Consider the following 11,036-nt stretch of genomic DNA (forward strand, 5'->3'; position numbering starts at 1 on the left):
CCTTCAGGAAGGACTATTCCAGGAGAAGACACAAATTTGTCACTCCTTTCTGGTGGACCTAGAAGCAGCCACACAATACACCCCTCATTTGTCTGTTCACTACTTCAGAGTCATCCTTGGTGATTCCAGTTATCATGTTTGTGGTCCCTTCTTTGTATTCCTATGCTCTTGTAAGACTATCTTTCTCCTTTTTCCCTCAGTCCTAAGAATGGTATTGGCAACTTGCAATTAACTTATCTTGGGTTACCTGGTTATCTATTTTTCACTTTTGACATCCAATACTTGTGCAGTCAGTTTCTTGTACTAAATCCCTTTTACTTTCCTAACTGGTACCTAAAAGATATAGAAGCTAAACTTCCTTTTATGAAACCTCTAGAAGTGGTTATTTATCTTCAGTAGGCCAGCAACTCACTTCTCAAACACCTTTTCACATTCCACCCTTGCCACCACCGCTTTGACTTTATTTGATATCACTAATCATCTGGACATGTCTCAGAGGGATTTCCCTGATACTCTTGTATGCAGCTTTCCTTAGAGAATGTGGGACATTTCAGTGAATCTAAGTTCTTTGTTTTCGATTATTGTCACCATTTCTTGCTTAACTAGAAAAACCCTACTCATCATCCTTTCAGATATTAGAATTTTCATTTATGAAATGATGACAACATAATGGGGTACAGTGTTCCCTTTATTTCTTAATGACCTCAAGAGAAAAAAATTGAATGTTGGCAACTGTGTCAGTCCTCTAATTCTTTGGAAACTTTACTGATTCATAAAATACCAAATGTCTAAGAAACCCTACATTAGATAAGTAGGTCTTAACTTTTTTAAGTAACCAGCATAAGGTCTGCTCAAAAAAAAAAAAAAAGTTTCGTGGCTTGGACTAGCATCTAAATAGAATGAATGAGAAGAATAAATGTTGCACAAAGAGAGACATGAATTGCTACTGCTATTCACAGCTTCATAGCCATCTATCTACGCTAGTCACCTACATCTGGGCCTTGGATGTCCTCACTATTAAAATGGTGATAAAAGGATTGATTATAATTATCCATAAATTTTATTAATCTAATGAAATTTCAGGAATCTAGTAAACATAAACACAAGCTATAAAAGCCAAGTCTGTAGACAACAAATGGATAAACATATCCAGAATTCAATTCATAAAGTATTAAGCTCCTCCTGCATTTCTATCTGGGTTCATCTCACTTTCAGAAAATAGAGACTAAAGCACCCAATTATAGTTGCTCTTGGATTTGACCTAAAAACTGTTAAAATAGGATGCAAATAATGGAGAGCATGCAATTTGGGGGGGAAAAACATGTATGTAATATGAAAAGACATTCATTATGTAAAACTACTTAAGACTATAAATCCTCAAACTTTAGTTATACGCATTTCTTGGAAAGAAAATCAGTTTGTTTTATTAGGCAATAAGCATCAAGGACTTTTGAGATTAAAACTAAAAAGTATTAAAGAGCTGATGAGACTCAACAAAAACAGAAAATAATCCAGTCAAAAATTGGGCAGAAGAGCTAAAAAGAAACTTCTCCAAAGAGGAAATGCAAATGTCCAACAGGCATATGAAAAAATGTTCAACATCACTTGTAATCAGGGAAATGCAAATCAAAACTACAATGAGATACCATCTTACACCAGTGAGAATGGCACATGTTAAAAAAACTAGCAACAACAAATATTGGCAAGGATATGGAGAAAAAGGAACTCTCCTGCACTGCTGGTGGGAGTGCAAACTGGACCAACCACTATGGAAAACTGTATGGAGATTCCTCAACCTACTAAAGACAGAGCTTCCATATGATCCAGCAATTCCACTCCTAGGTATTTACCCAAATGACACAGAAACATTAATTCCAAAGGGCACCTGCACCCCTATATTTTTAGCAGCACTATTTACAATAGCTAAGCTATGGAAACAACCCAAATGCTCAAAAATAGATGACTGGATCAAGAAGAGGTGGTACATATACACAATGGAGTATTACTCAGCAATCAAAAAAGATAAACACATGCAGTTTGCAGCAACATGGATGGATCTGGAAGGGATCATGCTCAGCAAAATAAGTCAGAAAGAAAAAGAAAAATACCAGATGGTCTCACTCATAGCAGGAATTTAGAAAACCTAAATAAGGGACCAGGAAAATGAATATAAGAAAGTGAAAATCAAAATCAACAAGCAACTATAAACCAGAAACACACTATGGGGGGAGGGAGCGGGGAGAGGAAGGTTAGGGTCAAAATAAGGGGGGGTGCAATTGTATTAAGAATATAACCAAAATGAAAATGCATACATTGTGCAAAAATGAAAAATGATGTAAGAATTATATAAAATAAAATATTAAAAAAACTGAAAACTGAACAGTATTAGGAATTAATATGAACTTAAACCATTAGCTTAGCCCAGGAGAATGATAAATAAAAATGAGATAATAGTATTTTTTTAATAGTCATCAGACTGCAAAGTAGCTAAGCAAAATGCTGCTCTGAGTAAAACTTATCTTCTGAACAACCATCTAAAACTAATTTCTACTATAAAATGTGTTCTCTGTAAATTACTAATAAGATACAAAGTTGAAATCAATATACATGTTTACAAGAAAGAAAATATTCTTAATAGACCATTGTTTTGGATGAATGTTACTTTCTGATGATAACAGTATAGAGAAAAAGTGACAAATTATTCCCATGTTTTTACTGTATAAATGATACCCTACTGGTTTTATTGGTAAGGTTCTCTCCAATAAATACTTTCTAAATGGAAAAGTTTAGAGAGATGAGTTACTTTTCCTAGTCTAAAAAAATTAATTGATGCTGCTGATGAATCCTTCATAAGACAGTATAAAATTGGTCTTTTTTTTAGTCATTTTTGGTTCCATTTTAAATAAGGGGGAAAGAACAAAGAAATCCTATATTCAAATGCTATATTTAAAGCCTTATATTCAAATCAATGAACAATTTTATATTTCAAGCTTTTTCAGTACCTGATGGTTTCCATCTCAGGTATTGTACCAAAGTGAAGAACAGATCTGGAAGAGTTGGGGATTTTTACTATCTCCGAAAATGAACCACAGAAGACCTACAAACAGATATAAAGGGCTAAGCATATCTGAAGTGAATACTTAATTCACTGAAGTGTTTCCTGGGTATCTGCTCGTGTTCAAATTGAGATATTTTAACTCCACCCTCTGAGATATTTAGAAACTTTGATAAACCTATTGCAGGTTTCTAGGATCCCAATTAATATTACCAACTTTCAGGGAGGGTATAAAAAATGTGATTTTATTCATTATCCAAAATTCCTATTCCCATCCTTCATGGACATTGAGCACTCTTCTTTGGTTACTTAACAGCAACAAAGCTACTGGGAACAGGAGACACAGACTTGCTAGATGCTGTGGGTAGTACAAGACCATATGACATAATTCTGGACCTTAAAATACCCACTGTCTGGTCTTAGGAGGAATGAATCAATAATTACTCATTCTGCAATAATTAATGCATCTTTAGCACGTGTCAGGCCCACAACACAGGGTAATAACTGCTATGACAGGAATAGACAATAGGCTCATTAGATGAGCAAATGAGTAAAGACAACTTCTATTGGCTAAAATTATCAAGGAAAGCTTAACAGAGGAGGGTACAGTCCTTTTACAGTTTCTGTAACTAAGGAAAAAAAAAACCACAAAGCCCTTCTACTTTATTACATCTATTGTCCAGAGTGATCTTTCAAAAATGCAAAATTTCATGTATTATCTCCCTACTTGACATTTTTCATGGCATCCTGTTACAATTAGGAAAATCTAAAACCCTTAACGTGACAAGTCCTTACAGATATGGTCCCTTTTTGCCCTTTTAACCTCACCTTCCGAGTTTGGCCTCCACTTGCTTCCCCACTGTATCCCACATCGCTGTTCCCTTTAACTCATTTAACTTTAGCCAAAATGGATTTAGGATTTATCCAACTGCCTGTCTTGCCTCAAAACATTTCCTGCATTGTAATACTTCCTCACTTTTGCCTGGCTAACTCATTCCTCAGCCTGCACCTAAATGTTATTTCTTCAGAAAAGTCTTACTGACTTCCCTTGCAAGGGCTAATCACATCATTACTTGTTTCTTATTCACAATACTTTTTTTTTAAGAATGCATAGTTTTCCTGGAAATCTGACTGCAGAACTAAGGCTAGCAGAAGGGGAGGGAGGAGGGAATGCAAAGTGTGAAGGGGGCACAATGGACTATGGTGGAGGACTACAGGTTACTTGGTGGTGGATGTGATGTGGTAACATATACCCGAAAGGGGGTGATCCTACACCTCTAAATCAAATGAAATGTAAACCAATGTTACTGCAATACAAAAATATTTTTAATAAAAAAGAGAATGTATTTGTACCTCCCAGAAGCTCACAATTACTATTTCTAGTCACTGTATTCCCTGTTCCAAACAATAAATATTTGCCAAAAAATTATTTGTAGGAATAAAATAGATATGCTTTACACCTCTTCCTGGACGCAGTGAAAATGCGATCATCTAAAAGTAGCTGGTAGACAGGGACAAGAACTAGGACTAGACTGTCTGGGAAACTATAAATATTGCCCCTCAAATAACCAATATTGACAGAATATATTGATAAATTCCTACCTTTGTGCCAAGGATATTAATAGTTTTTATTGAGCACTATTCTATATTGTCTACATCTAGTATTTCAGGTAATTCTCACAACTATTTCTGATTCCATTTTACAGATGAGAATTATGAAGCATAGACATGGTAATGACTCATTCAATCTCATTCATCTAGGAAAGAACAGACACAGGATTCACACTCAGGCATTATGGCTCTAGAGCTCACACAATTAATCATTATCCTCCATCGTCTCCTAGAAGCAACAAACATTCATCCAAGAACAAGCAATAAATGAGGATGGCTTAAGCCCAAATGCAGATAATTGGAAATAAAAATGGGATTTCAAAACAGGAACATTTTTTTAAATAATGAAACAAAAGAGATAAGATGCTGTTTGCAGAACATATGGAACATATGAAAAGTTACCCTTTTATGTCACTGCATACAAATTTACATTAAATTGGAAAACTTAGATTACATGTATAAAACTATAGATTTAAAATATAATTTAAAAGGCATAATAATTTCTCTTTGCTTTCTCATTCTTGAGCAAGAAGATCTAATCTTCTAAATTAGGTCTTTGCTTTAATACCTAAAAATATTTTAAGTTAATACAGAAGACACTTGATAGTCATTCATAAGTGTTATGTCTCTAGACTTCTGAAAACTGTATATTGCTTTTCAGACATGTGGGAGATAGAAATAAGGTCAGTTTTCCTTTTAGGCCCAAAGACCCCAAACACTCATCATCAATTTAAAATTTTCCTTTCTTGGAAAGAAAATGGAAATGACGAAGTACAAGTGTTCATTAATGTTTTAGGCAAATAAACATGCAAAATCCAGAAATATAAACATTGTATCATTACAAACTTCTAATGAAGAAGATCCCCAAAATGTAAGAAATTTTCCTAGGATCTCAAATGAATTAACAACATGACATTTGCTGGATTACATAAATTAATTAAATATAACTTTGCCAATTTAAAAGCAGACACCCAATTGGACCAAACAGTAGGTCCCAGCCCTACTAAAAGTTGGGAATCCAGACCTAGGTGGAACACATTTTAAAAAGAAGAAGAAGAAGTCTCAAAAGCAGAAGGCTGAACTCATTGGTTACACTAGGACATTGTGTGATATTACTTTGATAAGCATCAAAGAACACAGGGAAATATTTTTGATTGGTCTTTTGTACTCAGGAACTATCATTTCCTTGTTCATTTTTTAAGATGTCCTAAGAATTGGACTCACTCATGAATTTGAAAAATACCTATTACATATGAAATAGAGAGTCTGAAAACTGAAAGAGCAGGCACTAGCACATTTCAACGACTACATCTCAATTTTTACCTATTTTACCTGCAGTTCTACGTAAGATTTTGATAAGAGGTTCTAACACTTAAAAAGGAAAATCTGAAAACCACAATATTATTGCTTATAATGCCCCCCCATAAAACGCCTAAAAGCAGGGTTTCTCAAACTTCATTTATTTACATACTGTCTGCAATGTTTAGATACGTGACTCCCTAGTTTGACAGATAAAAGATAGGGCTCTATAAAGCTTGACCTGCCACTCACCTAGTTAGTGGCATAATTAAGACTAGAATTCCAGTAATCTGAATTTGGCCTGCAGTTTGTTTCACTATAGTGCCTCAACTAGTTGTCTCTAAATTGAAGGATTTTTTTGTCTTGTTTTTAACAAAAAGTAATTTATACATTAGAGACATGCTAAAACACATACAAGTAACAATCTCAGCACCAAGCTATTCATGTATGTACCAAGAATTATGTACTCACGTAATCAGACATTTGTTTATTCATTCTTTTGTCTAACACCCATTTATTGAGCACTACTAAGGGTCATATTCTGCATAGCCATGGAGGACACATAAATGAACAGGCTTGATTTCCACCGTCAAGGACTGTACAGTCTGAATAGAATATTAGAGTATGTTCAATGCCGGCCAATGTAATAAAACAACCAGTCTATAACAAAGGTACTTAGGAGGTTTAGCAGAAGCATAGAGAAGATTATACAAGTCTGCTTAGGAGAACCAGGTGGAGAGTCACAGAGAAGGTAAATCTGAAACGTGCTCTTGTAAGATAAAAAATTTTATGAGGCAGGTGGAAGAAAATGGTTAATTCCTAAGGAAAACAAAACTTTGGGTTTTTTTTAAATTAAATAATTTATTTATTTATACAAGCACTGAGTACAGTCAGAAGCACGGGAGGGTGAGAGAATTCACCAGAGTCAGAGGGGAGAGTACAGCAGGCAGACTGACGAAGTACACTGCTGAGGGGAGCAGCGGGCGGCAGGAGAGGTCTGCGCGCCATGTGGGACCCTCGCCTGGTGGCCGGGAATCGAACTGGTGCTGCAGAGGCTGCGGGCAGCTTCGCAAACCAGCACGCAACCGCTGCATTACCAGGGAGGCCCAGGAAAACAAAACTTTGTATCACTGATCTTTAGCTACCAATACAAGCCCTATGAATCACTATAGAATACCTAGTAAGTAATTTGATTCTTCTGATCTTGTGTTTCTATCAGTGAAAAATAATTATTTGCTATTTTTATTCCTGATATGACTGTAATCATACATAATAAATATTCAAAATATTAAATTATTGCATGCTTGCCAGAAGACAGTAGCTGTAATACTTCTCATGTTAGTGATGAACATTTATAGATACCTAGAATAAACTATAGTCAATGCAACATATTTATAATGGAAAGATCTCAGAAATTAGATTCAGAAAATTCTAAGATGAGAGCCCATCTCTGTCCCACATGAACTGTGGTAAATTAAGCAATTGACTTGAACTCTCTGAGATTATGTTCTTATTTATAAAATCAGGACAATTTCTCTAATCTCACAGGGATGTTGTGAAGATAAGATGATGTAGTGAGCTGTGCCTGGAAGTCTCACGTGTGGTAGGTCCTCATTAAATGATTTACTGAGTTACAATCCCATTTTATTTTTTTAAGATTTATTTATTTATGCATACATGAGCTGGAATGCAGGCCATACATGAGGGGGTGAGCGGATTCACCAGAGACAGAGTGGGGAACAGAACAGGCAGAGTGACTGAAATACACTGCTGAGGGTATCAGTGGGAGAGACAGGAGAGGTCTGCAGATTGCTTCATAGTGCGGTGCTTAACCCCTTGTGCCACCAGGGAGGCCCTACAATCCCATTTTATATTACTTACTTCATCTTACTTCTTCACCTCACCACCAAAAAGCCCTCTTTCAACTTCCTTCCTATCAAAGATACAACTGAACAACCATGATTTTATATACTCTGCTTTAAAGCTATTTGTGCCTTAATTTTCTTAATACCAAGAAATCATAAAAACTCCCCTGGGGAGAGACAGTCCTCAAGGATCTGGGCCTGAGGTCAAGATAAATCTGACAAGGTAAACATGGCAACCATCACGAAAGGGAAAATCATAAGATGAAGAAATAACAATGATGAAATGGCATAAATGCTATATCCTTTAGATGCCAATCCATTCACGGACGATTATGGAAAATAACAAATACTGACAAATTATTATGCAACCATGAATGCAATGTAGAGCATTCTCCTCAGTAATTAATGGAAAAGAAGCAATACTTATCTCTCTTTTAACATAAAGTTAATTAACACTGTCTGGGACGCAAAAAGTCTTTTGATTTTACCTCTACTTTACAGATTGTTGCTACTAATGGGTCATTGTCCCAAGGACAACCATTCCAGATTAGAGTTTAATATCGTTCTATTAAAAGTGTTTTAGAAAAATGGTGTATATATTATGGGTATGTAGATCAAAAAAATGTTTTAAGTACAGACTTCAATCACCAAATGCAAAGTTTACACAGATTTATCTTTCTACCATTAGGGAATTATTACAGATGATTTGAGGTAGTATTATTATTTTCTTTTTTATCTTTTCCTACATATCATTTGTTAAGCATATTAAGTCTAAGACTATATTATTTTTTTCATATATGCATTTTATTTTTTTTAAGATTTATTTTTTTATATTCCCCATACAATTGTAACCCCCTTATTTTGACCCCAATCCCTCCTCTCCCAACCTCCCCACATAGTGTGTCTCTGGTTTATAGCTGCTTGTTGATTTTGATTTTTTCTTTATTATAGTTATTCTTTTTCCTGGTCCCTTATTTAGGTTTTCTAGATTCCTGCTATGAGTGAGACCATCTGGTATTTTTCTTTTTCTTTCTGACTTATTTCGCTGAGCATGATCCCTTCCAGAGCCATTCATGTTGTTGAAAATTGCATGAGTTTATCTTTTTTAAATGCTGAGTAATATTCCATTGTGTATATGTACCACATCTTCTTGATCCAGTCATCTATTTTTGGGCATTTGGGCTGTTTCCAAAGCTTAGCTATTGTAAATAGTGCTGCTATAAACATAGGCCTGCAGGAGCCCTTTTGAATTAATGTTTCTGTGTCATTTGGGTAAATACCTAGGAGTGGAATTGCTGGATCATATGGAAGCTCTGTCTTTAGTAGGCTGAGGAATCTCCATACAGTTTTCCATATGGTTGGTCCAGTTTGCACTCCCACCAGCAGTGCAGGAGAGTTCCTTTTTCTCCATATCCTTGCCAACATTTGTTGTTGCTAGTTCTTTTTTTTAATATGTGCCATTCTCACTGGTGTAAGGTGGTATCTCATTGTAGTTTTGATTTGCATTTCCCTGATTACAAGTGATGTTGAACATTTTTTCAAATGCCTGTTGGCCATTTACATTTCCTCTTTGGAGAAATTTCTTTTTAGCTCTTCTGCCCATTTTTTGACTGGATTATTTTCTTTGTTTTTGTTGAGTCTCATCAGCTCTTTGTAGATTTTTGTGATCAGTCCTTTATCATTACTGTTGGGTGCAAAATTTTTCTCCCAGTCAGTGGGGTTTCTCTTTGTTTTGGTTATTGTCTCTTTTGCTGTGCAGAAGCTCTTTAATTTGATGTAGTCCCAGCTGTTTATCTTTGCCTTCACTATCACTGCTTTGGGTGATGTGTCTGTAAAGATATCTTTGATGTGCATGTCATGTAGTGTTTCGCCTGTATTTCCTTCTATGTATTTTATGGTTTCAGGTCTTATGTCTAGTTCTTTAATCCATTTTGAGTTGGTTTTTGTGCATGGTGCGAGGTAGTAGTCAAGTTTCATTATTTTGCATGTAGCAACCCAGTCTTCCTAGCACCATTTATTGAACAAACTTTCTTTGCTCCAGTGCATATTCTTTGTTTCTTTGTCAAAGATTAGTTGACCATAAATCTGTGGGTTTATTTTTGGGGTTTTGATTCAGTTCTTTTGGTTGTTGTGTCTGTTCTTGTTCCAATACCATGCAGTTTTGATTATTATGGCTTTGTAGTATAGTTTGAAGTCTGGGAGTGTGATGCCTCCATTCCCTTCTCTTTTTTTTTTTTTTTCCAGGAGGGTTTTGGCTATTCAGAGTTTTTGGTGGCTCCATATAAATTTCATCAATATTTTTTTTCTATTTCTTTGAATAATGACATTGAAATTTTTATTGGAATAGCATTGAATCTGTAGATTGTTTTTGGTAGGATGGCCATTTTGATAATGTTAATTCTTCCGATCCATGAGCAGGGGATGTCTTTCCATTTCTTTGTGTAGTCTTCTATTTATTTTAACCGTGTTTTATAGTTTTCTTTCTATAGGTCTTTTACTTCTTTTGTTAGATTTATTCCCAAGTATTTGATTTTTATTGTTTCAATAATAAAAGGAATGGTGTTCTTGATTTCTTCTTCAGATTTATTGTCTGTGTATAGGAAGGCTACTGATTTCTGTGTGTTGATTTTGTATCCTGCCACTTTAATAAACTGATTGATTAGTTTAATTAGTTTTTTCTGTGGAGTTTTTGGGGTTCTCTATGTATATTATCATATCATCTGCAAATAGTAATAGTTTGACTTCTTCCTTGCCTATTTGGATTTCTTGTACGTCTTTCTATTATCTTATTGCTCTGGCTAGGACTTCCAGTATTATATTGAAAAGCAGTGGTTAGAGTGGACATCCTTGTTCCAGATCTTAATGGGAATGCTTTCAGCTTTTTACCATTGAGAATGATATTGGCTATGAGCTTGTCATATATGGCCTTTATGATGTTGAGGTATGTTCCTTGTATCCCAAGAATTTCAAGGGCCTTTATCATAAATGGGTGTTGTACTTTGTTGAATGCTTTCTTATCATCTATTGATATTATCATATGGTTTTTATATTTCTTTTTGTTGATGTGTTGGATTACATTGGTTGTTTTCAGATGTTGAACCATCGTTGTGTCCCTGGAATAAATCCTATTTGGTCATGGTGAATTAGCTTATGGATACATTGTTGGATTCTGACAGCTAAAATTTCATTGAGGATTTTTGCATCAT

This window comes from Talpa europaea, assembly GCF_964194135.1.
Source record: "Talpa europaea genome assembly, chromosome: 9".
NCBI classification, from domain to species: domain Eukaryota; kingdom Metazoa; phylum Chordata; class Mammalia; order Eulipotyphla; family Talpidae; genus Talpa; species Talpa europaea.